We start from the raw sequence: 27,447 nt of genomic DNA, 5'->3' as shown, positions 1-27,447 counted from the left end.
TCTCCATTCTTTTGAGTGGACCATCTCGCTTGGCAGATGAAATGCTAGGGTTGGGAGGCACTCCCGGAGGTGTTCCTCTTGCGGCTCTCGAAGGTGTTTCTCTTGTGGCTCCCGTCGGTGTTCCTCCTCCTCCCAACGACATTTGTCCTCCTCCTCCCGACGGCAGTCCTCTTACGGCTCCCGACAGGTTTCCTCCTCCTCCTCCTCCCAATGATCTTCCTCTTGTGGCTTCCGATGATCTTCATCTCAGGTATGTCTATACCTTTTCCATTTTGCTATTTCAGTGCTGTGAATTTCTTTGTGGTTATATTCATTTGTTTGATTTTGATGTTGAACCTATGGAAATCTAAACCTCTTTGACTTTCAAGAACCCTAAGGCTCAACGTCAACAACGCGCCGCACCATTTGTGTTTACTCCGCAACTCGAACTCGATCTGAAACGTGGCGTTTATCGCCATAACAGCCATAGCAATAAATGGACAAGAATCATCGCTGACGAGGATTTCCGATTTCCACCGAATACCAAAACAGAGGTGCTATGGGTAATAATTTTTTATCGCCATAAATTTATTTCTTTTATTAGAGTTTAATTTTTGCTTTTACTGAGATTAGTTTTGTCACTGTTTTGTGTTTTTATTTTCCATTTTGATATGTATAGCAAAAATGGCGTCGGATGTGCAAGGATGATCCAAAACTCTCCATTATTTTGAGTGGACCATCTCGCTTGGCGGATGAAATGCTAGGGTTGGGAGGCACTCCCGGCGGTGTTCCTCTTGCGGCTCTCAAAGATGTTTCTCTTGTGGCTCCCGTCGGTGTTCCTCCTCCTCCCGACGACATTTGTCCTCCTCCTCCCGACGGCAGTCCCCTTACGGCTCCCGACGGGTTTCCTCCTCCTCCTCCTCCCAATGATCTTCCTCTTGTGGCTTCTGATGATCTTCATCTCAGATATGTTTATACCTTTTCCATTTTGCTATTTCAGTGCTGTGAATTTCTTTATGGTTATATTCATTTGTTTGATTTTGATGTTGAACCTATGGAAATCTAAACCTCTTTGACTTTCAAGAACCCTATAGGCTCAACGTCAACAACGCGCCGCACCATTTGTGTTTACTCTGCAACTCGAACTCGATCTGAAACGTGGCGTTTATCGCCATAACAGCCATAGCAAGAAATGGACAAGAATCATCGCTGACGAGGATTTCCGATTTCCACAGGATACCAAAACAGAGGTGCTACGGGTAATGATTTTTTATCGCCATAACTTTATTTCTTTTATTAGAGTTTAATTTTTGCTTTTACTGAGATCAGTTTTGTCACTGTTTTGTGTTTTTATTTTCCATTTTGATATGTATAGCAAAAATGGCGTCGGATGCGCAAGGATGATCCAAAACTCTCCATTATTTTGAGTGGACCATCTCGCTTGGCGGATGAAATGCTAGGGTTGGGAGGCACTCCCGGCGGTGTTCCTCTTACGGCTCTCGAAGGTGTTTCTCTTGTGGCTCCCGTCGGTGTTCCTCCTCCTCCCAACGACATTTGTCCTCCTCCTCCCGACGGCAGTCCTCTTACGGCTCCCGACAGGTTTCCTCCTCCTCCTCCTCCCAATGATCTTCCTCTTGTGGCTTCCGATGATCTTCATCTCAGGTATGTCTATACCTTTTCCATTTTGCTATTTCAGTACTGTGAATTTCTTTGTGGTTATTTTCATTTGTTTGATTTTGATGTTGAACCTATGGAAATCTAAACCTCTTTGACTTTCAAGAACCCTAATGGCTCAACGTCAACAACGCGCCGCACCATTTGTGTTTACTCCGCAACTCAAACTCGATCTAAAACGTGGCGTTTATCGCCATAACAGCCATAGCAATAAATGGACAAGAATCATCGCTGACGAGGATTTCCGATTTCCACCGAATACCAAAACAGAGGTGCTATGGGTAATAATTTTTTATCGCCATAAATTTATTTCTTTTATTAGAGTTTAATTTTTGCTTTTACTGAGATCAGTTTTGTCACTGTTTTGTGTTTTTATTTTCCATTTTGATATGTATAGCAAAAATGGCGTCGGATGCGCAAGGATGATCCAAAACTCTCCATTATTTTGAGTGGACCATCTCGCTTGGCGGATGAAATGCTAGGGTTGGGAGGCACTCCCGGCGGTGTTCCTCTTGCGGCTCTCAAAGATGTTTCTCTTGTGGCTCCCGTCGGTGTTCCTCCTCCTCCCGACGACATTTGTCCTCCTCCTCCCGACGGCAGTCCCCTTACGGCTCCCGACGGGTTTCCTCCTCCTCCTCCTCCCAATGATCTTCCTCTTGTGGCTTCTGATGATCTTCATCTCAGGTATGTTTATACCTTTTCCATTTTGCTATTTCAGTGCTGTGAATTTCTTTATGGTTATATTCATTTGTTTGATTTTGATGTTGAACCTATGGAAATCTAAACCTCTTTAACTTTCAAGAACCCTAATGGCTCAACGTCAACAACGCGCCGCACCATTTGTGTTTACTCCGCAACTCGAACTCGATCTGAAACGTGGCGTTTATCGCCATAACAGCCATAACAAGAAATGGACAAGAATCATCGCTGACGAGGATTTCCGATTTCCACAGGATACCAAAACAGAGGTGCTACGGGTAATGATTTTTTATCGCCATAACTTTATTTCTTTTATTAGAGTTTAATTTTTGCTTTTACTGAGATCAAATTTGTCACTGTTTTGTGTTTTTATTTTCCATTTTGATATGTATAGCAAAAATGGCGTCGGATGCGCAAGGATGATCCAAAACTCTCCATTCTTTTGAGTGGACCATCTCGCTTGGCGGATGAAATGCTAGGGTTGGGAGTCACTCCCGGCGGTGTTCCCCTTGCGGCTCTCGAAGGTGTTTCTCTTGTGGCTCCCGTCGGTGTTCCTCCTCTTCCCGACGACATTTGTCCTCCTCCTCCCGACGGCAGTCCCCTTACGGCTCCCGACGGGTTTCCTCCTCCTCCTCCTCCCAATGATCTTCCTCTTGTGGCTTCTGATGATCTTCATCTCAGGTATGTCTATACCTTTTCCATTTTGCTATTTCAGTGCTGTGAATTTCTTTGTGGTTATATTCATTTGTTTGATTTTGATGTTGAACCTATGGAAATCTAAACCTCTTTGACTTTCAAGAACCCTAATGGCTCAACGTCAACAACGCGCCACACCATTTGTGTTTACACCACAACTCGAACTCGATCTGAAATGTGGCGTTTATCGCCATAACAACCATATCAAGAAATGGGCAAGAATCATCGCTGACGAGGATTTCCGATTTCCACCGGATACCAAAACAGAGGTGCTACGGGTAATGATTTTTTATCGCCATAACTTTATTTCTTTTATTAAAGTTTAATTTTTTCTTTTACTGAGATCAGTTTTGTCACTGTTTTGTGTTTTTATTTTCCATTTTGATATGTATAGCAAAAATGGCGTCGGATGCGCAAGGATGATCCAAAACTCCATTATTTTGAGTGGACCATCTCGCTTGGCGGATGAAATGCTAGGGTTGGGAGGCACTTCCGGCGGTGTTCCTCTTGCGGCTCTCGAAGATGTTTCTCTTGTGGCTCCCGTCGGTGTTCCTCCTCCTCCCGACGACATTTGTCCTCCTCCTCCCGACGGCAGTCCCCTTACGGCTCCCGACGGGGTTCCTTGTCCTCCTCCTCCTCCCAATGATCTTCCTCTTGTGGCTTCCGATGATCTTCATCTCAGGTATGTCTATACCTTTTCCATTTTGCTATTTCAGTGCTGTGAATTTCTTTATGGTTATATTCATTTGTTTGATTTTGATGTTGAACCTATGGAAATCTAAACCTCTTTGACTTTCAAGAACCCTAATGGCTCAACGTCAACAACGCGCCACACCATTTGTGTTTACACCACAACTCGAACTCGATCTGAAACGTGGCGTTTATCGCCATAACAACCATATCAAGAAATGGGCAAGAATCATCGCTGACGAGGATTTCCGATTTCCACCGGATACCAAAACAGAGGTGCTACGGGTAATGATTTTTTATCGCCATAACTTTATTTCTTTTATTAGAGTTTAATTTTTGCTTTTACTGAGATCAAATTTGTCACTGTTTTGTGTTTTTATTTTCCATTTTGATATGTATAGCAAAAATGGCGTCGGATGCGCAAGGATGATCCAAAACTCTCCATTCTTTTGAGTGGACCATCTCGCTTGGCGGATGAAATGCTAGGGTTGGGAGGCACTCCCGGCGGTGTTCCCCTTGCGGCTCTCGAAGGTGTTTCTCTTGTGGCTCCCGTCGGTGTTCCTCCTCTTCCCGACGACATTTGTCCTCCTCCTCCCGACGGCAGTCCCCTTACGGCTCCCGACGGGTTCCTCCTCCTCCTCCCTCCCAATGATCTTCCTCTTGTGGCTTCTGATGATCTTCATCTCAGGTATGTCTATACCTTTTCCATTTTGCTATTTCAGTGCTGTGAATTTCTTTGTGGTTATATTCATTTGTTTGATTTTGATGTTGAACCTATGGAAATCAAAACCTCTTTGACTTTCAAGAACCCTAATGGCTCAACGTCAACAACGCGCCACACCATTTGTGTTTACACCACAACTCGAACTCGATCTGAAATGTGGCGTTTATCGCCATAACAACCATATCAAGAAATGGGCAAGAATCATCGCTGACGAGGATTTCCGATTTCCACCGGATACCAAAACAGAGGTGCTACGGGTAATGATTTTTTATCGCCATAACTTTATTTCTTTTATTAAAGTTTAATTTTTTCTTTTACTGAGATCAGTTTTGTCACTGTTTTGTGTTTTTATTTTCCATTTTGATATGTATAGCAAAAATGGCGTCGGATGCGCAAGGATGATCCAAAACTCTCCATTATTTTGAGTGGACCATCTCGCTTGGCGGATGAAATGCTAGGGTTGGGAGGCACTTCCGGCGGTGTTCCTCTTGCGGCTCTCGAAGATGTTTCTCTTGTGGCTCCCGTCGGTGTTCCTCCTCCTCCCGACGACATTTGTCCTCCTCCTCCCGAAGGCAGTCCCCTTACGGCTCCCGACGGGGTTCCTTGTCCTCCTCCTCCTCCCAATGATCTTCCTCTTGTGGCTTCCGATGATCTTCATCTCAGGTATGTCTATACCTTTTCCATTTTGCTATTTCAGTGCTGTGAATTTCTTTGTGGTTATATTCATTTGTTTGATTTTGATGTTGAACCTATGGAAATCTAAACCTCTTTGACTTTCAAGAACCCTAATGGCTCAACGTCAACAACGCGCCGCACCATTTGTGTTTACTCCGCAACTCGAACTCGATCTGAAACGTGGCGTTTATCGCCATAACAGCCATAGCAATAAATGGACAAGAATCATCGCTGACGAGGATTTCCGATTTCCACCGGATACGAAAACAGAGGTGCTACGGGTAATAATTTTTGATCGCCATAACTTTATTTCTTTTATTAGAGTTTAATTTTTGCTTTTACTGAGATCAGTTTTGTCACTGTTTTGTGTTTTTATTTTCCATTTTGATATGTATAGCAAAAATGGCGTCGGATGTGCAAGGATGATCCAAAACTCTCCATTCTTTTGAGTGGACCATCTCGCTTGGCGGATGAAATGCTAGGGGTCGGAGGCACTCCCGGCTGTGTTCCTCTTGCAGCTCTCGAAGGTGTTTCTCTTGTGGCTCCCGTCGGTGTTCCTCCTCCTCCCGACGACATTTGTCCTCCTCCTCCCGACGGCAGTCCCCTTACGGCTCCCGACGGGTTTCCTCCTCCTCCTCCTCCCCAATGATCTTCCTCTTGTGGCTTCTGATGATCTTCATCTCAGGTATGTTTATACCTTTTCCATTTTGCTATTTCAGTGCTGTGAATTTCTTTATGGTTATATTCATTTGTTTGATTTTGATGTTGAACCTATGGAAATCTAAACCTCTTTAACTTTCAAGAACCCTAATGGCTCTACGTCAACAACGCGCCGCACCATTTGTGTTTGCTCCGCAACTCGAACTCGATCTAAAACGTGGCGTTTATCGCCATAACAGCCATAACAAGAAATGGACAAGAATCATCGCTGACGAGGATTTCCGATTTCCACAGGATACCAAAACAGATGTGCTACGGGTAATGATTTTTTATCGCCATAACTTTATTTCTTTTGTTAGAGTTTAATTTTTGCTTTTACTGAGATCAAATTTGTCACTGTTTTGTGTTTTTATTTTCCATTTTGATATGTACAGCAAAAATGGCGTCGGATGCGCAAGGATGATCCAAAACTCTCCATTCTTTTGAGTGGACCATCTCGCTTGGCGGATGAAATGCTAGGGTTGGGAGGCACTCTCGTCGGTGTTCCTCTTGCGGCTCTCGAAGGTGTTTCTCTTGTGGCTCCCGTCGGTGTTCCTCCTCTTCCCGACGACATTTGTCCTCCTCCTCCCGACGGCAGTCCTCTTACGGCTCCCGACGGGTTTCCTCCTCCTCCTCCTCCCAATGATCTTCCTCTTGTGGCTTCTGATGATCTTCATCTCAGGTATGTCTATACCTTTTCCATTTTGCTATTTCAGTGCTGTGAATTTCTTTGTGGTTATATTCATTTGTTTGATTTTGATGTTGAACCTATGGAAATCTAAACCTCTTTGACTTTCAAGAACCCTAATGGCTCAACATCAACAACGCGCCACACCATTTGTGTTTACACCACAACTCGAACTCGATCTGAAACGTGGCGTTTATCGCCATAACAACCATATCAAGAAATGGGCAAGAATCATCGCTGACGAGGATTTCCGATTTCCACCGGATACTAAAACAGAGGTGCTACGGGTAATGATTTTTTATCGCCATAACTTTATTTCTTTTATTAAAGTTTAATTTTTTCTTTTACTGAGATCAGTTTTGTCACTGTTTTGTGTTTTTATTTTCCATTTTGATATGTATAGCAAAAATGGCGTCGGATGCGCAAGGATGATCCAAAACTCTCCATTATTTTGAGTGGACCATCTCGCTTGGCGGATGAAATGCTAGGGTTGGGAGGCACTCCCGGCGGTGTTCCTCTTGCGGCTCTCAAAGATGTTTCTCTTGTGGCTCCCGTCGGTGTTCCTCCTCCTCCCGACGACATTTGTCCTCCTCCTCCCGACGGCAGTCCCCTTACGGCTCCCGAAGGGGTTCCTTGTCCTCCTCCTCCTCCCAATGATCTTCCTCTTGTGGCTTCTGATGATCTTCATCTCAGGTATGTCTATACCTTTTCCATTTTGCTATTTCAGTGCTGTGAATTTCTTTGTGGTTATATTCATTTGTTTGATTTTGATGTTGAACCTATGGAAATCTAAACCTCTTTGACTTTCAAGAACCCTAATGGCTCAACGTCAACAACGCGCCGCACCATTTGTGTTTACTCCGCAACTCGAACTCGATCTGAAACGTGGCGTTTATCGTCATAACAGCCATAGCAAGAAATGGACAAGAATCATCGCTGACGAGGATTTCCGATTTCTACCGGATACCAAAACAGAGGTGCTACGGGTAATGATTTTTGATCGCCATAACTTTATTTCTTTTATTAGAGTTTAATTTTTCTTTTACTGAGATCAGTTTTGTCACTGTTTTGTGTTTTTATTTTCCATTTTGATATGTATAGCAAAAATGGCGTCGGATGCGCAAGGATGATCCAAAACTCTCCATTCTTTTGAGTGGACCATCTCGTTTGGAGGATGAAATGCTAGGGTTGGGAGGCATTCCCGGCTGTGTTCCTCTTGCAGCTCTCGAAGGTGTTTCTCTTGTGGCTCCCGACGGCGTTCCTCTTGCTGCTCCTGTCAGTGTTTCTCTTGCGGCTCCCGACGGCGTTACTCCTCCTCTTAACGGATTTCCTCTTGTGGCTCCCGTCGATGTTCCTCCTCCTCCCGACGATATTCGTCCTCCTCCTCCCGACGGCGGTCCTCTTACACCTCCCGACGGGGTTCCTCCTCCTCCTCCAAATGATCTTCCTCTTGTGGCTTCCGATGATCTTAATCTCAGGTATGTCTATACCTTTTCCATTTTGCAATTTCAGTGCTGTGAATTTCTTTGTGGTTTTATTCATTTGTTTGATTTTGATGTTGAACCTATGGAAATCAAACCTCTTTGACTCTCAAGAACCCTAATGGATCAACGTCAACAATGCGCCGCACCATTTGTGTTTACTCCGCAACTCGAACTCGATATGAAACGTGGCATTTATCGCCATAACAGCCATAGCAAGAAATGGACAAGAATCATCGCTGACGAGGATTTCCGATTTCCACCGGATACCAAAACAGAGGTGTTACGGGTAATGAGTTTTGATCGCCATAACTTTATTTCTTTTATTAGAGTTTAATTTTTGCTTTTCCTGAGATCAGTTTTATCACTGTTTTGTGTTTTTATTTTCCATTTTGATATGTATAGCAAAAATGGCGTCGGATGCGCAAGGATGATCCAAAACTCTCCATTCTTTTGAGTGGACCATCTCGCTTGGCGGATGAAATGCTAGGGTTGGGAGGCACTCCCGGCGGTGTTCCTCTTGCGGCTCTCGAAGGTGTTTCTCTTGTGGCTCCCGAAGGCGTTCCTCTTGCTGCTCTCGAAGGTGTTTCTCTTGTGGCTCCCGACGGCGTTCCTCTTGCTGCTTCTGTCAGCGTTTCTCTAGCGGCTCCCGACGATGTTACTCCTCCTCCCAACGGCTTTCCTCTTGTGGCTCTCGTCGGTGTTCCTCCTCCTCCCGACGACATTTGTCCTCCTTCTCCCGACGGAAGTCCTCTTACGGCTCCCGACGGGGTTCCTCCTCATCCTCCTCCCAATGATCTTCCTCTTGTGGCTTCCGATGATCTTCATCTCAGGTATGTCTATACCTTTTCCATTTTGCTATTTCAATGTTGTGAATTTCTTTGTGGTTATATTCATTTGTTTGGTTTTGATGTTGAACCTATGGAAATCTAAACCTCTTTGACTTTCAACAACCCTAATGGCTCAACGTCAACAACACGTCGCACCATTTGTGTTTACTCCGCAACTCGAACTCGATCTGAAACGTGGCGTTTATCGCCATAACAGCCATAGCAAGAAATGGACAAGAATCATCGCTGACAAGGATGTCCGATTTCCACCGGATACCAAAACAGAGGTGCTACGGGTAATGATTTTTGATCGCCATAACCTTATTTCTTTTATTAAAGTTTAATTTTTGCTTTTACTGAGATCAGTTTTGTCACTGTTTTGTGTTTTTATTTTCCATTTTGATATGTATAGCAAAAATGGCGTCGGATGCGCAAGGATGATCCAAAACTCTCCATTCTTTTGAGTGGACCATCTAGCTTGGCGGATGAAATGCTAGGGTTGGGACGCACTCCCGGCGGTGTTCCTCTTGCGGCTCTCGAAGGTGTTTCTCTTGTGGCTCCCGACGACGTTCCTCTTGCTGCTCTCGAAGGTGTTTCTCTTGTGGCTCCCAATGGCGTTCCTCTTGCTGCTTCTGTCAGTGTTTCTCTTGCGGCTCCCGACGATGTTACTCCTCCTTCCAACGGATTTCCTCTTGTGGCTCCCGTCGGTGTTCCTCCTCCTCCCGACGAAATTCGTCCTCCTCCTCTCGACTGCAATCCTCTTACGGCTCCCGACGGGGTTCCTCCTCCTCCTCCTCCCAATGATCTTCCTCTTGTGGCTTCGGATGATCTTCATCTCAGGTATGTCTATACCTTTTCCATTTTGCTATTTCAGTGCCGTGAATTTCTTTGTGGTTATATTCATTTGTTTGAATTTGATGTTGAACTTATGGAAATCTAAACCTCTTTGACTTTCAAGAACCCTAATGGCTCAACGTCAACAACGCGCCGCACCATTTGTGTTTACTCCACAACTCGAACTCGATCTGAAACGTGGCATTTATCGCCATAACAGCCATAGCAAGAAATGGACAAGAATCATCGCTGACGAGGATTTCCGATTTCCACCGGATACCAAAACAGAGGTGTTACGGGTAATGAGTTTTGATCGCCATAACTTTATTTCTTTTATTAGAGTTTAATTTTTGCTTTCCTGTGATCAGTTTTGTCACTGTTCTGTGTTTTTATTTTCCATTTTGATATGTATAGCAAAAATGGCGTCGGATGCGCAAGGATGATCCAAAACTCTCCATTCTTTTGAGTGGACCATCTCGCTTGGCGGATGAAATGCTAGGGTTGGGAGGCACTCCCGGCGGTATTCCTCTTGCGGCTCTCGAAGGTGTTTCTCTTGTGGCTCCCGACGGCGTTCCTCTTGCTGCTCTCGAAGGTGTTTCTCTTGTGGCTCCCGATGGTGTTCCTCTTGCTGCTTCTGTCAGCGTTTCTCTTGCGGCTCCCGACGACGTTACTCCTCCTTCCAACGGATTTCCTCTTGTGGCTCCCGTCGGTGTTCCTCCTCCTCCCGACGACATTCGTCCTCCTCCTCTCGACTGCAATCCTCTTACGGCTACCGACGGGGTTCCTCCTTCTCCTCCTCCCAATGATCTTCCTCTTGTGGCTTCCGATGATCTTCATCTCAGGTATGTCTATACCTTTTCCATTTTGCTATTTCAGTGCTGTGAATTTCTTTGTGGTTATATTCATTTGTTTGATTTTGATGTTGAACCTATGGAAATCTAAACCTCTTTGACTTTCAAGAACCCTAATGGCTCAACGTCAACAACGCGCCGCACCATTTGTGTTTACTCCGCAACTCGAACTCGATCTGAAACGTGGCGTTTATCGCCATAACAGCCATAACAAGAAATGGACAAGAATCATCGCTGACGAGGATTTCCGATTTCCACCGGATACCAAAACAGAGGTGCTACGGGTAATGATTTTTGATCGCCATAACTTTATTTCTTTTATTAGAGTTTAATTTTTGCTTTTACTGAGATCAGTTTTGTCACTGTTTTGTGTTTTTATTTTCCATTTTGATATGTATAGCTAAAATGGTGTCGGATGCGCAAGGATGATCCAAAACTCTCCATTCTTTTGAATGGACCATCTCGCTTGGAGGATGAAATGCTAGGGTTGGGAGGCACTCCCGGCGGTGTTCCTCTTGCGGCTCTCGAAGGTGTTTCTCTTGTGGCTCCCGACGGCGTTTCTCTTGCTTCTCTCGAAGGTGTTTCTCTTGTGGCTTCCGACGGCGTTCCTCTTGCTGCTCCTGTCAGTGTTTCTCTTGCGGCTCCCGACGGCGTTACTCCTCCTCCCAACGACTTTCTCTTGTGGCTCCCGTCGGTGTTCCTCCTCCTCCCGACGACATTCGTCCTCCTCCTCCCGACGGGGTTCCTCCTCCTCCTCCTCCCAATGATTTTCCTCTTGTGGCTTCCGATGATCTTCATCTTAGGTATGTCTATACCTTTTCCATTTTTCTATTTCAGTGCTGTGAATTTCTTTGTGGCTGTAATACCCCAAAATTCACCCTTCATTTTTCCCGGAAAAAAAAAATAGAAAAAAAATCGGAAAACGGAAAAAATTAAATTAAATAAATAAAAAAATAAATAAAAGAAAAAATCTCAGACTTGGACCTCTCTCAAAAGCCCACTAAGCTTCTAATATTAGGCTATAAATACTAGAGTTTCAGTGAAACAAATATTCATTCTATTCCTATTACCCTGTCTGGGAAAAAGATAGTGAGAGAAGAACCATGGGGAAAAAGATAGTGAGAGAAGAGGTAACAGAGTTCAGAGCAATCTCCAAGCAACTTTGAAAGGTTCATTCTGACTCACACACTTTCAGCTCAAGTAAACCCTAAAGATTGTTTTGTAAACCTCACGGGTGCAACTCAATTTCAATGAAGCTCTCCAATCAGGTTTGCCCTATATCCATCATCTTTATGCCTTTAATTTGAATACTATAAATGTATGAGGTATTATGGGTGAATTTGATACCCTTTTGATGCATGTGTTTGACAAGAGGTTTAGGCCTCCTACCCTTGGTTGCTTTTTGTGAGCTTTTTGTGAATTTTAATGGCATGATTCATGTGGTTACATTTTGATTTGGGGGCAACTCTTGATTACCCTGTTTTGTTTCTCTAACCTGTTTGTTGAGTTTTTGTGAGGACCCACATGACTTTTGCAGGGATAACTTGCGTGGTTTCCCACTTTATTTGTGGGATAACCCCTGGAGGTTCATTCCGATTACCTGTACTAACCCACATTCTTTGATGATGTTAGCTTGGAAGGATCTCAGGATTTCTCGTTCCTTTAATTGCTGTTACCTCGGATCTTCTTCCGTGTGGTACTTTTACATTTTTCCCGCATTTTACTGCTTTCCTAGCTGGAAGACCTCGATAGGAGGCAATGTTTTTGTGTTTACTTTATGCAGGTTCCTTTGTCCAGGACTCCTTTTGCATGAGCGTTCTTATAACGCAAGCAAACCTATTGATTTTTCTTCTCCATAGAACACGTTATTGATAACATGAAATAGTATCCCATTCTAGGACTCAATTTAATTAAATTATATTATTATTTACTTTAATTTATTTCATTTTATCAGATATTACGCGGTATTTTCTTTCTATTTATCTCAGGTAGTTTATTTGAAGCACAAGTAAAAAAGGGAAGAAAAGGAGGTGCAAAAAGAAGTTTTTGGAAACAAATATCAAAAGCCAAAGCCCAGTCCAAAAAAGCACATGCGCTATGCCTGTGACGAGCGTCACAAGGGCTGTGACGAGCGTCACGCCTTGCACACTCCTGTGACGAGCGTCACACATGATGTGACGGACGTCACACCATTCCCCTATATTTTTGGCACCAGGAACGCAACAGACCACGTTGAAGCTACTTTCACGCTTGACCCTTTTACAACGTAATGGCTATATTTACGGAAGACCCTTGGAAGCAATTGCAATAAGTATCAGTATAAATAGAGCTTTTTGGAAAGCTCTCGGTTACACACGCTTTTTTCCAGATTTCTTTGCCGTTCAAATTTTCCTGTTTCCAGCAGCTTAAGCATATTTTTACAGTACTACTTTTACAATTTTTATATTGTTTCTTTTGCAATTCTATTTTCTTTTCTAGCATTTAATTAATTTTTCGCACAATAGTTTCTACACCGGAAACTATTGTGTACCTTTTTGCCGGATCTAACCTTACGTTAGAATCTAGTTTTTTTATTCCTTCGCTTTTATTTTCCTGCCTGATTGAAGAATTCAAGAACAGATCCAACCGACCTGTGGTGGAGTGTTCAAGACTGCTATTTAATTTCTCAGGTTCTTTAATTATTGTTTGAATTTATATATGCTTTGTTTTATTGTTTATTTATATTATTTGCTTGAGATGAATCTGTTTATACATGCTGATTTTTTAGATCTGTTTAGTATGTCTGGCTGATTTATTTAGGTATCGGTATGTAAAGTAAGCGGAATGAAGGAATCAAAACTAAGTTGGTTTAATTAAGTTTAAAATTAAAATCACTCTTTTTACGGTCTCAATTTACAGGTTTAATAACAAAGTTTTTGTACGAAAGTAAAAGACATAAAGAAGTTAAAATCAATAGAGCGAGAGTTTGAGGTTTTGACTGGACAGTGTAAATTGGACATTAATTCTAGATCAGGGCGAGAGCAATTTTTAGAGTTAATTAAATTCTAACCTTTTTCAAAAAGTATTTTTAAAGATTGAATGTGAGGACGAGAGTTAAGCATTTGAATTTAATTATATAACCTAAGTCAACAGAGCGAGAGTTTGAGATAAGGGTGTTTAAACGATTAGTGTTTTCTTAAAAAGAGTTTCTACGGATTCTATTGTTTTCAAAAAGTGGTTTTTGACTTAACTATAAGTGACAACTACGTTAATATAAAATCATAGTTTATTCAACAGAGCGAGAGTTTGAGATAAAACTTTTAATCAATAGAGTCAACTGAAAAGATTTATTTTAAAACCAAGAAACCAACGAAGAATTGATTCCCTAATTACGACGAATTACATACCGATATCCGCTTATTAGATATTTAATTTAGATCCTATTTTTAGTTTTAACTTTTCCCCCAAACAATCAAAGTATCATCCGCCTTAGCTTTACGAAGTAACCTTAGATAACAGTATATCGATTCATAAGTCCCTGTGGGATCGATATCTTTTAAAATTACGCGATAGAACTGTGCACTTGCAGTTTGTACCCCAAATTCGACTCATAAAGTCGCGATCAAGTTTTTGGCGCCGTTGCCGGGGACTTTTGTTTAGTCGATATCGTAACTCTTCTGTTACGCTGTAGAGACTAGGGCTTTTCTTTTCTCTTTTCTTTCTTTCGTTGATTTGTATGCCACGCACTCGCTCACAAGGCGAGCCGTTCTACTTACGAATCAACGATATCGAACTATATCTCCGAGTCTTACGACGAATTCGGGAATATCGTGCTGCAAACAATCTACCTCCTATAGAACTTCCCGATTTCAAAAATATTTTCCCTTCGATACCCGAGATGGCAAAACCAGCTCGTGCTCTTCGAGATTACGCCGCTCCATCGCAAGATGAACCGCATTCGAGTATTGCTCCATCCGCAATCGAAGCAAACAACTTTGAACTTAAACCTTCACTGTTGCAGGCAGTGCAACAGAACCAATTCTCTGGAAATCCTACCGAGGATCCAAACCTTCATTTATCCGTATTTGTCCAATACGCTGATACTGTTAAAGCTAATGGTGTCACTTCAGAGGCAATTCGACTTCGTCTTTTTCCTTTCTCATTAAGAGATAGCGCTAGAAGATGGCTTCGATCTCTTCCTTCCAACTCAGTCACCACATGGAACGAGTTGAAGAAAGTTTTTCTTGCTCGATATTTTCCGCCAAGCAAAACAGCTATGCTAAGAGCCCAAATAAATGGATTTAAACAGAAAGATAACGAGTCTCTTTTCGAAGCATGGGAAAGATACAAAGACATGATGAGACTTTGTCCACACCATGGTTTAGAAGATTGGTTAGTAATTCATACATTCTATAATGGTCTCCTGTACAACACGAGGTTAACAATAGACGCCGCCGCAGGTGGTGCACTAATGAACAAACCTTATGCTGACGCTTACCAACTTATCGAAAGCATGGCTCAAAACCACTATCAGTGGGGAACCGAACGAACAATGGTAGAAAAACCTCAAACGAAAACTGGCATGTACGAGATAAGTAACCTTGATCATGTTAATGCAAAAGTGGATGCTCTGGTCCAGAAAATTGAAAGTTTAAATGTATCACCTCCAGCCACCATGGTTGCTATAACTCAGAATTACGAAGTCTGTGGAATCCAAGGTCACACTCCTGCAGATTGTCAACTTCTAACAGGAATCCAAGCGGAGCAAGTAAACTATGCTCAAGGAAGCCCCTACTCGCACACCTATAACTCAAATTGGAAGAATCATCCCAATTTTTCATATAAGAGTAATAATGCTTTATACACACCTGGACAATCTCCAAATCAAGCCCCAGCTATACCTCCGGGATATCAGAAGCCGACCCCATCTACATCTAACAATAACGCCCCTAGGAAATCCAACTTGGAAATCATGATGGAAAACTTTATAGCTTCTCAACAGCAAACCAATAAAGATTTCTTAAACCAGAATGTACACACTGGCGAACAAATTAAACAACTAGCAAGTAAAGTAGATGCCCTGGCTACCCATAACAAAATGCTGGAAACGCAAATATCACAAGTAGCTCAACAACAAGCACCTACTGCTGCCCCAACTGGTACATTTCCTGGCCAACCCCAACCTAACCCAAGAAGCCACGCTCATGCAATTATACTGAGAAGTGGAACGGAAGTGGAAGGACCGTCTGACCCAAGGATAGAAAACCAAAACTCTAAAAAGTCAACTGAGGAGGAAAGTGAACCTAAGGAAAAGGAAGAGAGTAATAAGGAAACCGTAGAAAAGAAGGAACCTTATGTACCTCCACCACCTTATAAACCACCTATCCCTTACCCTCAAAGGCTTATTAAAACCAAATATGCGGGCCAACTCAAAAAATTTGTCGACCTACTAAAACAATTAAACGTCACAATTCCGTTTACAAAAGCTATTACGCAGATGCCCTCATATGCCAAGTTCTTAAAAGAAATTCTTTCTAATAAAAGGAAACTTGAAGATAGCGAAACCGTTACACTCACCGCTGAATGTAGCGCTATAATCCAGAATATGCCTCCTAAACTTAAAGACCCAGGTAGTTTCTCTATACCCTGTCACATAGGAAAATTTGTCATTGACAAAGCCTTATGCGATTTAGGAGCCGGTATTAGTGTTATGCCTTTATCCATATGCAAGAGACTTGAAATGGGAGAATTAAGACCAACTAAAATGTCTGTGCAACTAGCAAATCATTCCGTCAAATATCCTGTAGGAATTCTTGAAAACGTTCCAGTGCGCATAGGTCAATTCTACATTCCAACCGACTTTATAATTATGGATATTAGAGAAGATGAAGTTACACCCATTATACTGGGAAGACCGTTCTTAGCAACTGCCGGTGCGATCATAGATGTAAAACGAGGACGACTCACTTTCGAAGTAGGAGAAGAGAAAATTGAGTTCATTCTTTCCCAATTTTTGAAAGCACCTGCAATAGAAGATACATTTTACTTCATGGATATCATTGATGAATGCATAAAAGAAACAGAGTTAGAAAAAGACAAATCATCTGACTATCTTGTAGAAGACAAACTTAACCAATGTTTAGCAATAACACCGAACCCTACGCAATGCCTTAAGAAACCAACCTTAGACCTGAAAACACTTCCCAAAAATCTGAGATATGAATTCCTAGACTTAGAGCTTGAACGACCAGTGATGGTTAATGCTGACCTAGGAAGACTCGAAACTGAAAAACTCCTGCATATCTTAAGAAAATATCCAACCGCACTAGGTTACAACATCACCGATCTTAAAGGAATAAGTCCTTCTATTTGTATGCACCGCATCATGCTAGAAGAAGTCTGTAAAACTTCTAGGGAACACCAAAGGAGACTAAACCCGATCCTGAGTGAGGTAGTGAAGAAGGAAATAACCAAGTTATTAGAGGCAGGTATCATATATCCTATATCTGATAGCAAATGGGTTAGTCCTGTACACGTAGTACCAAAGAAAGGAGGTGTAACAGTCATTGAAAATGAAAAAGGAGAAACTATAACCAAACGAATCGAATCGGGATGGAGAATGTGCATTGACTATAGGAAACTAAACAAAGCAACCCGAAAAGATCATTTCCCTTTACCATTCATTGACCAGATGTTAGAACGATTAGCAAAACATTCTCATTTCTGCTATCTAGACGGTTTCTCAGATTTCTTTCAAATACCAATTCATCCCGATGACCAAGAAAAGACAACGTTCACGTGCCCTTTTGGTACCTTCGCTTATAGACGAATGCCGTTTGGCTTGTGTAATGCTCCTGCAACTTTCCAAAGGTGCATGATGGCGATATTCGCCGATTTTCTAGAAAACATCATGGAAGTATTTATGGATGAATTTTCCGTATGCGGACAAAGCTTTGAAGAATGCCTTGAAAACCTAGAGAGAGTTCTAGAGCGATGTGTGAAAGTAAACCTAGTACTTAATTGGGAAAAATGTCACTTTATGGTACAAGAAGGAATTGTTTTAGGACACATCATCTCGAACAGGGGAATTGAAGTAGACAAAGCCAAAATAGAGGTAATCGAAAACCTTCAACCCCCGAAAACTGTGAGAGAAGTACGAAGCTTCTTAGGACATGCTAGTTTTTACCGACGATTCATTAAAGACTTCTCCAAAATAACTAAACCTTTAACCGGACTATTAATGAAAGATGATGAATTCATATTCGACAATAAATGTTTAGAAGCATTTCAAACGCTTAAACAAGCACTGATCTCCGCGCCCATAATGTAGACACCAAATTGGAACGAACCATTCGAAATAATGTGTGATGCTAGTGATTACGTTGTAGGTGCTGTTTTAGGACAACGAAAGGATAAAAAGCTTCACGTTATATATTACGCAAGTAGAACTCTAGATGAAGCACAAATGAATTACGCCACAACCGAGAAAGAACTTCTATCAGTAGTGTTTGCGCTAGATAAATTTCGTTCCTACTTGGTCGGAGCCAAAATAATCATCTACACTGACCACGCTGCTATCAAATACCTCTTAACTAAAAAGGATGCTAAACCTAGACTCCTAAGGTGGATCCTTTTGCTACAAGAGTTCGATTTGGAAATCAAAGACAAGAAAGGAACTGAAAACGTAGTAGCAGATCACCTCTCTAGACTTGAGAACCTTGAACCGGAAAGAACATCAATTAACGATGATTTCTCGTACGATAAGCTTATAGCTACTTTAGAAGAAAATAACGCTGATAAACAGGTAGAAACCACCTTAGCTATATCTGTTACACCGTGGTACGCTGACCTCGTCAATTATTTAGCTGCCGGAATAGCTCCACCTACTTTATCCTACCAGCAGAAGAAACGATTCTTCTACGACATAAAACACTATTACTGGGATGACCCCTTACTTTTTAAAAGAGGCCCCGATGGTATTTTCGGTCGGTGTATACCCGAAGAAGAGGTAGAAAATATAATCCAACACTGTCACTCCGCTCCTTATGGTGGACATGCAAGTACATCCAAGATCTGCTCTAAAATCCTACAAGCCGGTTTTTATTGGCCAAGTATATGGAAGGATGTACATGCAGCTATTAAGAAATGTGACAGATGTCAACGCACAGGAAACATATCTAGACGTGACGAGATGCCACAAAAGGGCGTTTTGGAAGTAGAGATTCTCGACGTGTGGGGAATAGACTTCATGGGACCTTTTCCATCCTCTTTCGGTAACAAATACATACTCGTGGCAGTTGACTACGTATCGAAATGGATTGAAGCTATGGCTTCTCCAACAAATGACACACGAGTAGTAACTAGACTCTTTAAGAATATAATATTTCCAAGGTTTGGTGTCCCAAGAATAGTAGTCAGTGATGGTGGATCGCATTTCATATCCAAGGTACTCGAAAAACTACTGCTTAAGTATGGCGTAAGACATAGAGTAGCGACACCTTATCACCCTCAAACCAGTGGGCAAGTGGAAGTGTCTAACAGAGAAATCAAACAGATACTAGAGAAAACAGTCGCCACTTCAAGGAAAGACTGGTCATTAAAATTACCAGAAGCTTTATGGGCTTACCGAACTGCTTACAAAACTCCAATAGGGACAACCCCATTTAAGCTCATTTATGGAAAATCCTGTCACCTCCCAGTAGAATTAGAACATAAAGCCTATTGGGCTATTAAAAATCTAAATTTAAACTATAAAGCCGCCAGTGAAAAGAGAATCCTTGATATAAGCGAATTAGAGGAACTCAGAAGAGACGCTTACGAAAATGCCAGAATCTACAAAGAAAGAACAAAACAATGGCATGACAAGCGCATATCAAGGAAAATCTTCAAACAAGGCGATACCGTCCTTTTATTTAACTCTAGGCTAAAGTTATTTCCGGGAAAACTACGATCTAGATGGTCAGGTCCTTTTCAAATCACCAATGTTTTTCCCAGTGGAGCAGTAGAAATTAAAGGCAAATCTATGGAACCATTTACCGTAAACGGGAAACGTCTAAAACATTATCACTATGCAGAAAACAATGAAGATTCGCAAGTCTTGCACTTAGACGAAATGCCTCAAGAAATTATAGATTATAATTGATAGTTTTTATGTCGAGCTTGCGACATTAAACAAAGCGCTTAGTGGGAGACAACCCACAAATATTTTATTATTTCTTCTAATATTATTTTTATTTTCTATTTCTTCCTTAATTACTCTTTTAATTTTGTTTAGTATTCATTCTTAATTTATTTTAATTTATAAAAAAACTTTTCACTTCTTCTTTTGGCATTTGGCCAAATCCTGACTAAAACTCTTGTTTTCTTTTCTCTAGCTAACACTAACCTGATGGGACAAATTGATCGTATGGGTATCAAATTCAGAGGAACAACTCAGAAACAAAAGTTTGAGGAACTAGCCACGAGAGAGATGCTACCTAGTCTGTATGCTGATGACTGGGCAATGACTGCCCTTGGACTAAGACAAAGTGTCCTGTATTTGCTGAGTCAGATAGGGTGGGAAACCGCTCCTATTTGTAGACAATTTGTCACTTACCGGAGACTGACTCTAGAATTCCTTAGTTCCCTTATCTATCTACCCAACCATGGAAAAGGAATAAGCAGAGGTTTCATCCAGTTCAGAATGTTTAACATGGAGTACCAATTTAATATTTGAGACTTTACCAACCTTTTAGGTTTCCCTACCTCCTTTGACACATTCACAGTGAGCCAAGAAGAACTTTTTGAATATAGAGAACTTGAACACTTTTGGGGTAGCTTGACTGGAAATGACGATCCCGAGGAACATGAGTTTCTCTCTGGAAACATACATAACCCGACCTTCCATTATTTCCATAAGATCCTGACCCACACCTTATTTGGGAAGAAGCAAAACAGTACCACAGTTTCACGTGATGAACTCTTCATCATATTTTGTGCTTCCCAGAACCGTCCAGTAAACGGTGCCACTTTTATGTTGGCAAATTTGGACCACCTTATCCAAGATGAGCGAGCACCAATTCGAATAGGCGGTTTGATAACTATGATAGGTAATGCTATTGGATTACGTCAGCCTATGCTTGACTTAAGCCCTTTTTGTGGCATTACTACTATGAGTATACCCTTCCTCTTCAACACTATGTTTATAGCAAACCTAGGATCTGATGAGTTTGAGCTTATAATTGATAACCAAGTTCTTTGCCTATTCACCATGCCCGATCCTAGGACCAGTGTTCATAACCGCAATAACTGGCTCTACAATCTGAACGAAACCCCCTCTCCTGCTAGATCCACTGAATCCATCCAGGACTATGAGATTTGTGATGACCTGATTCCTTATGCTGAATCAGACCCTCAGACACCCTCTGGCTATTATGATATTGATCCTCCTCCTCAACCTGTCCAGACCGAAGAATCGGCAATACCCGACCTTAGACATCATATGCCCGGAACTGATTATAACACTGCCATTGAAGCTTTGATGTCAGAACAAGAAGCCCTCAGAGAAGAGTTCGCTAACATGAGACACGAAGTTCAAGGATACATGAACGGTATGAAAAATCAGTTTCACAAGTTGCTAAACCGTGTTAACTCCTTTGCTCCTCCGGCCAGAGATCGTGCAGATGGATAGAATTTATTTTTCTTAGTTATCTAGTTTTAGTTAGTTTTATTATTTAATGTTATTTAAATTCATGTTCGTATTTGTTTCTCTTTCGCAATTTTTGTTTTTTTTTTCTTTTTCTTCCAATGTCACATTATTATTATTTTATTGAAGCTATTTATTTATTTTATTATGTAATATCTATTATGCTCTCTACTGTTGCTGCCTACATGACTTATTAAAGAACAATATATTTATGCACTATTATGCAAAGTAGAATGGCATGGAAGAGAAATTTAAATAGCAAAATAAAATAATCTGAAGCAAAACAAAATAAATAGTAAAAATAATTTACCAAAATCATTATGAAGAACGCTAGCTGAACCATGCCAAAAAGACTGTGTGACGAGCGTCACACAATCTATGACGGACGGCACGCGAAGTACTTGTTACGCCCGTCACGCCCCTATGACGAACGTAACACCTCCAGACTAGGTGAACGTTACAGTGCCGTTGGAGACGAACGTTACAAGCCTACACCTTTTTACCTTCCCCATTTATTCACATTAACCCACATTTATTCACTTTTCAACCAACTCTTTTCCAACTTCCAAATTCTTTTCCTATAAATACCCACCAAACCTTCCTTCATTCACCACAAACCACTCTCTAATATCAAATACATTTCTTTTCTTTCCCAAATTACCTCTTTCAACCATTCATCAGTATGGCGGGCAACCAAAATTTTGGAAATGTCATCTTCCGATCCGAAGATGAAAATTATCAAAAGGAGCAATTCGAGCGTTTCCAACAACGAGGCGTCGTCTCTACCAGGTATCCTGATTCAACTTGTTTACAACAATTAGGATTACTTCAAGGTATCGAGTGGATGCTCCGCCTTGCCGATCTATCCTTTCTATGCACGCATAATCAACCCACCCACCCTCCCTAACCTTAGAATTCTTAAGTTCATACGCGTACAACACTCCCGCCGGTGAGGACGAATTCTTAACCGGTACCGCAACCTTCCGTATGTTCAACACCGAGTACTCCTTAACCCAAAACCAATTGAGTACCATGCTATAATTCCCCACAGAAGGTCAAGTCTACCCCAGAATCCCTCTAAACCTAAACTGGAGCACAGTTGCTGCTTTCGACCTCTTTAAGAAAATATCCGGTGTAGATGCCAACAACTGGGAAGAGCTCCTTGTTTCCCATATACATAACCCAACTATCCGGTACTTTATCCGCATCCTACAAAACACCGTTTTTGGACGACCGAACAAAACAACAAGGTCAACGCAAAGGAACTCTTCTTCCTCGAATGCGTCTTCGAACCGCAGGCTAAGGTAAACGCCGCCTCCTTCTTATTTCATCATATCCGCACCTTATGTGCTAGAGGCCGTCAACCTTTTGTAATTGGTGGATTAATCACCACCATAGCACTTGGCTTAAACCTAGGGGATAGACTCCAAACTTTAGAATCTTTACCTCCCCTATTTATGGATATCAGCTACTGTCGGTCCAGCCGCCTAATAAAGAACAGAGTAGGCGGAAAATATTACCTTATAGTGAATAACCAGGCCGTCCCAAGCGTTGTTCTCCCCAACATTTCCTTAACCGATGTCACCAATCCCAACCGCCACCTCTATGATCTGAATGCTCCCGAAGCCACCGAGCCTTCACATGCAAACCCGTCTACAGACGAGTTCGAAGAAATGGAGCAAGGTGATCATGCTCCTGCACAACAATCAGTCCCGCTCAACCCTTCCGATACTGCAGTTGGCCCATCCTCCCGACGTCGTCGACGAAGAAGGCCTGCAACCAATGACGACATCATGGATGCTATTGATGGTATGCAAGCACAGAATCTCGAAATGATGCACATGATGCGCCAAATGCAACAACAACAGGAAGAGAGGAATGCCATAACCGATCAGCGGTTCACTGAGTTGTTCAGCAGGTTTGACGACTTAGACTTACGTCAGCGATCACCAGGCCCAAGAACAAGAGGCAGAAGGCAGCATTAACTTTAGTTTTTTTTTTCTTTTCCTTTTTTTTGTATTTCATTTCTTTTTCTTAAAACATTGGGGACAATTTTCATTCAAGTATGGGGGGGAAAACCGTGTTCTTCCTATCCTCCTTTCCCTTCTTTTTCAAGTATGTTATCTTTCCCTTTTCATTGTTATTTCCCTTTAATTATAAAAAAAAAAAATTATTATAATATAGATTTATTTTAAGTTAAGTCCCTAGTGTGAAAACTTTCTATTATCTATTCCCCTCAAATTTTCATGAGCCATAATAACAGAAATTAACACACCCAGTGAGTATAAAGGTCGCTTATTTTATAAAACTTGAGCGAAATCAAGACAAAAAATTATTACCATAACAACGCTCTAAGAACCTCAACATGTTAGATCAGGATAAGTACCTATTATACCAATCCCTTGAACTTTTAGTTTTATAGTAACCCCGAGTAGTTTATACGAGAAGTCAGCACCATCTTAATAGCAAACTACGTGGAGAGCCGATGAATATAAGTGAATGATTCCCATAGTAACAAAAAAATTATATATATCAGGAAATGAACTAATTAAGTTAGGTGATCCTTACCAGATCATTTAATCTAAAGGCTGCAGATCATACAAAAGCATAATATGAAAGATCCATTATGAGTTGGTTCAGCAGGTATCTGGTACTGAACTTGGTAGGGCGGACTACGGTCCGATCCCCCACAATTTGCAATGGACTGAATAACGAAGTTATCCGACTTACGTACCATAACTTCTAGCTAAAAGGGGATCAGAATCACTAACCGGTTACTCCACTATGTGCGCGAAAAGATAAAGGGCTTAATGTGATTTCGCTAGAATGAAAACGGGTGAAATAAGAGTAAAGGAACTAGGATAGCTATAATGGCATTACTCGAACTGGTTTGCATAAGGTGAGGTTATCTGAGGTTGTGACGGTGGTTGTTGATGTCAAGATTAAACAAGTTACTTCTAAACAAGGTTTACATGCAACCTAGTACGAATTGATGGGTGTTTGAAATTTCATCTAGCTAAAATTTTTAAAACAAGTTCTATACTGTATTTTGCTTGAGGACAAGCAAAGATCTAAGTATGGGGGAGTTTGATAACATGAAATAGTATCACATTCTAGGACTCAATTTAATTAAATTATTTATTATTTACTTTAATTTATTTCATTTTATCAGATATTACGCGGTATTTTCTTTCTATTTATCTCAGGTAGTTTATTTGAAGCACAAGTAAAAAAGGAAGAAAAGGAGGTGCAGAAAGAAGTTTTTGAAAAAAAATATCAAAAGCCAAAGCCCAACCCAAAAAAGCACAGGCGCTATGCCTGTGACGAGCGTCACAAGGGCTGTGACGAGCGTCACGCCTTGCACACTCCTGTGACGAGCGTCACACATGGTGTGACGGACGTCACACCATTCCCCTATATTTTTGGCACCAGGAACGCAACAGACCACGTTGAAACTACTTTCACGCTTGACCCTTTTACAACGTAATGGCTATATTTACGGAAGACCCTTGGAAGCAGTTGCAATAAGTATCAGTATAAATAGAGCTTTTTGGAAAGCTCTCGGTTACACACGTTTTTTTCCAGATTTCTTTGCCGTTCGCATTTTCCTTTTTCCAGCAGCTTAAGCATATTTTTACAGTACTACTTTTACAATTTTTATATTGTTTCTTTTGCAATTCTATTTTCTTTTCTAGCATTTAATTAATTTTTCGCACAATAGTTTCTACACCGGAAACTATTGTGTATCTTTTACCGGATCTAACCTTACGTTAGAATCTAGTTTTTTTTATTCCTTTGCTTTTATTTTCCTGCTTGATTGAAGAATTCAAGAACAGATCCAACCGACCTGTGGTGGAGTGTTCAAGACTGCTATTTAATTTCTCAGGTTCTTTAATTATTGTTTGAATTTATATATGCTTTGTTTTATTGTTTATTTATATTATTTGCTTGAGATGAATCTGTTTATACATGCTGATTTTTTAGATCTGTTTAGTATGTCTGGCTGATTTATTTAGGTATCGGTATGTAAAGTAAGCGGAATGAAGGAATCAAAACTAAGTTGGTTTAATTAAGTTTAAAATTAAAATCACTCTTTTTACGGTCTCAATTTACAGGTTTAATAACAAAGTTTTTGTACGAAAGTAAAAGACATAAAGAAGTTAAAATCAATAGAGCGAGAGTTTGAGGTTTTGACTGGACAGTGTAAATTGGACATTAATTCTAGATCAGGGCGAGAGCAATTTTTAGAGTTAATTAAATTCTAACCTTTTTCAAAAAGTATTTTTAAAGATTGAATGTGAGGACGAGAGTTAAGCATTTGAATTTAATTATATAACCTAAGTCAACAGAGCGAGAGTTTGAGATAAGGGTGTTTAAACGATTAGTGTTTCTTAAAAAGAGTTTCTACGGATTCTATTGTTTTCAAAAGTGGTTTTTGACTTAACTATAAGTGACAGCTACGTTAATATAAAATCATAGTTTATTCAACAGAGCGAGAGTTTGAGATAAAACTTTTAATCAATAGAGTCAACTGAAAAGATTTATTTTAAAACCAAGAAACCAACGAAGAATTGATTCCCTAATTACGACGAATTACATACTGATATCCGCTTATTAGATATTTAATTTAGATCCTATTTTTAGTTTTAACTTTTCCCCCAAAAATCAAAGTATCATCCGCCTTAGCTTTACGAAGTAACCTTAGATAACGGTATATCGATTCATAAGTCCCTGTGGGATCGATATCTTTTAAAACTACGCGATAGAACTGTGCACTTGCAGTTTGTACCCCAAATTCGACTCATAAAGTCGCGATCAGTTATCTCCTTCTACTACAGGCGAGTAAGTCTTCAAAGGTCGAGCATCCAGTAGATTGCGTAGTAACGTCGTTCGTCCAAAACCCAATCCATAACCTCGTAGTTAGCCGGACTACGTTTTGCTCTGATTCTCATTCCAGATGAGATACGTAGGCATAAGACGCGATGTCTTAGCGAGCACACTTCCCCAAACCCATAGGCAGCCGAGCTACGAAGACTCTGATTCTCATATTCAGATGAGATACGTATGCAATGGATGCGACATCCGTGCGAGTCATTTAACCCTTTTTTAGTAAACAGCACAAGATAAACTCACACCCTTTAGACAAGAACTACAAAAGTGGATCCCGTAGAGTACTACGGATGCGTAGGGGTGCTAATACCTTCCCTTCGCATAACCGACTCCCGAACCCAAGATTTGGTTGCGAGACCTGGTCTTTTCCTTTCCTCTTTTCAGGTTTACTTCGAGCGTTTCCTTTCCCTCCTTTGGGATAAATAACGCACGGTGGCGACTCTTCTGTCATTTTCTTTCGCCGGTTGTTTTTTCGCACACTGTATTTTTCAGGTTGCGACAGCTGGCGACTCTGCTGGGGATCCGGTTCCCTAAGCGAGTCCTTCTAGCTTTTGTAGTTTGTTTGTTTATTGGGTGTTCATGCTTTTGTACAATTATTTATTTACCTGCTTTACCTTATTGCATTGTGTACATATCATTGTTGTATCTGTTGGCTGGCTATGGCTGCTTGGTGATCTTTGTGAGATGAGTTCTATACCCGGACTCGAGTGCAATTAAGATAGGAGAATGGCATAGTCTTGTCGACTTGTGTGGAGTTATTCCTTAGCAAGTTGACTTGCAAGCCCATTCACTTGGTGGAGGTCATGTTGAGATCAATAATGTCACACAAGTAAGTTGTGGTTAGACATTACTTTTTCCAATATAGACCTTAGAAGCCGAGGACCTTAGTTTACCAAACCCATCTTGGCCTATTCGTAGGACGTAGTGCGAAAGTCGTTCAAGTGTAAGATTTGATACGATTGTTACGCGATACTACACTCATAAGAGTCTCTCTTGAGAATATTTTTGGAATACGAGTAGTCGTTCCTCTGATAATATCCGAAAGATGGGATTATGACTATGGGAACCTTTTGTAGAACATGTTTGGCAGGTTTAAACCTTAGTACACTCCTTTTAGGTGGTTCTTAACCTAAACTCCATGCTCGTGACTTACAACAAACCCTTGATTCATGGTTGATCCGATCAGGTATCCTTAATATCAATGAAACTTGGGTGTTGATAAGGTGTAAACCATAATCCACCAAAATGGGTGGTTGATATTAAGGATAACATGATCCATCCCATGACCTTTGTTTGGTGTGCTCTTAATTTCTCTCTAAACAGTGCAACCTGACAGATGTTCAAGCAGATACAGCGATCCGGATTCCCATGCAA

General features: G+C 41.1%; 1 non-coding gene across 1 annotated transcript; it reads right to left on the bottom strand.

Moving 5' to 3' along the window:
• Nucleotides 1-14,775: 14,775 nt before the first annotated feature.
• On the bottom strand, nucleotides 14,776-14,882 carry LOC127090117 (small nucleolar RNA R71). The gene has a single exon (XR_007791649.1). It is a non-coding gene; the product is annotated as a small nucleolar RNA R71 (small nucleolar RNA).
• Between the last annotated feature and the right edge of the window lie 12,565 nt (nucleotides 14,883-27,447).

The sequence above is a fragment of the Lathyrus oleraceus genome, chromosome 5, assembly GCF_024323335.1.
Source record: "Lathyrus oleraceus cultivar Zhongwan6 chromosome 5, CAAS_Psat_ZW6_1.0, whole genome shotgun sequence".
Taxonomy (NCBI): Eukaryota; Viridiplantae; Streptophyta; class Magnoliopsida; order Fabales; family Fabaceae; genus Lathyrus; species Lathyrus oleraceus.
This window is presented reverse-complemented; position numbering and strand designations above follow the sequence as displayed.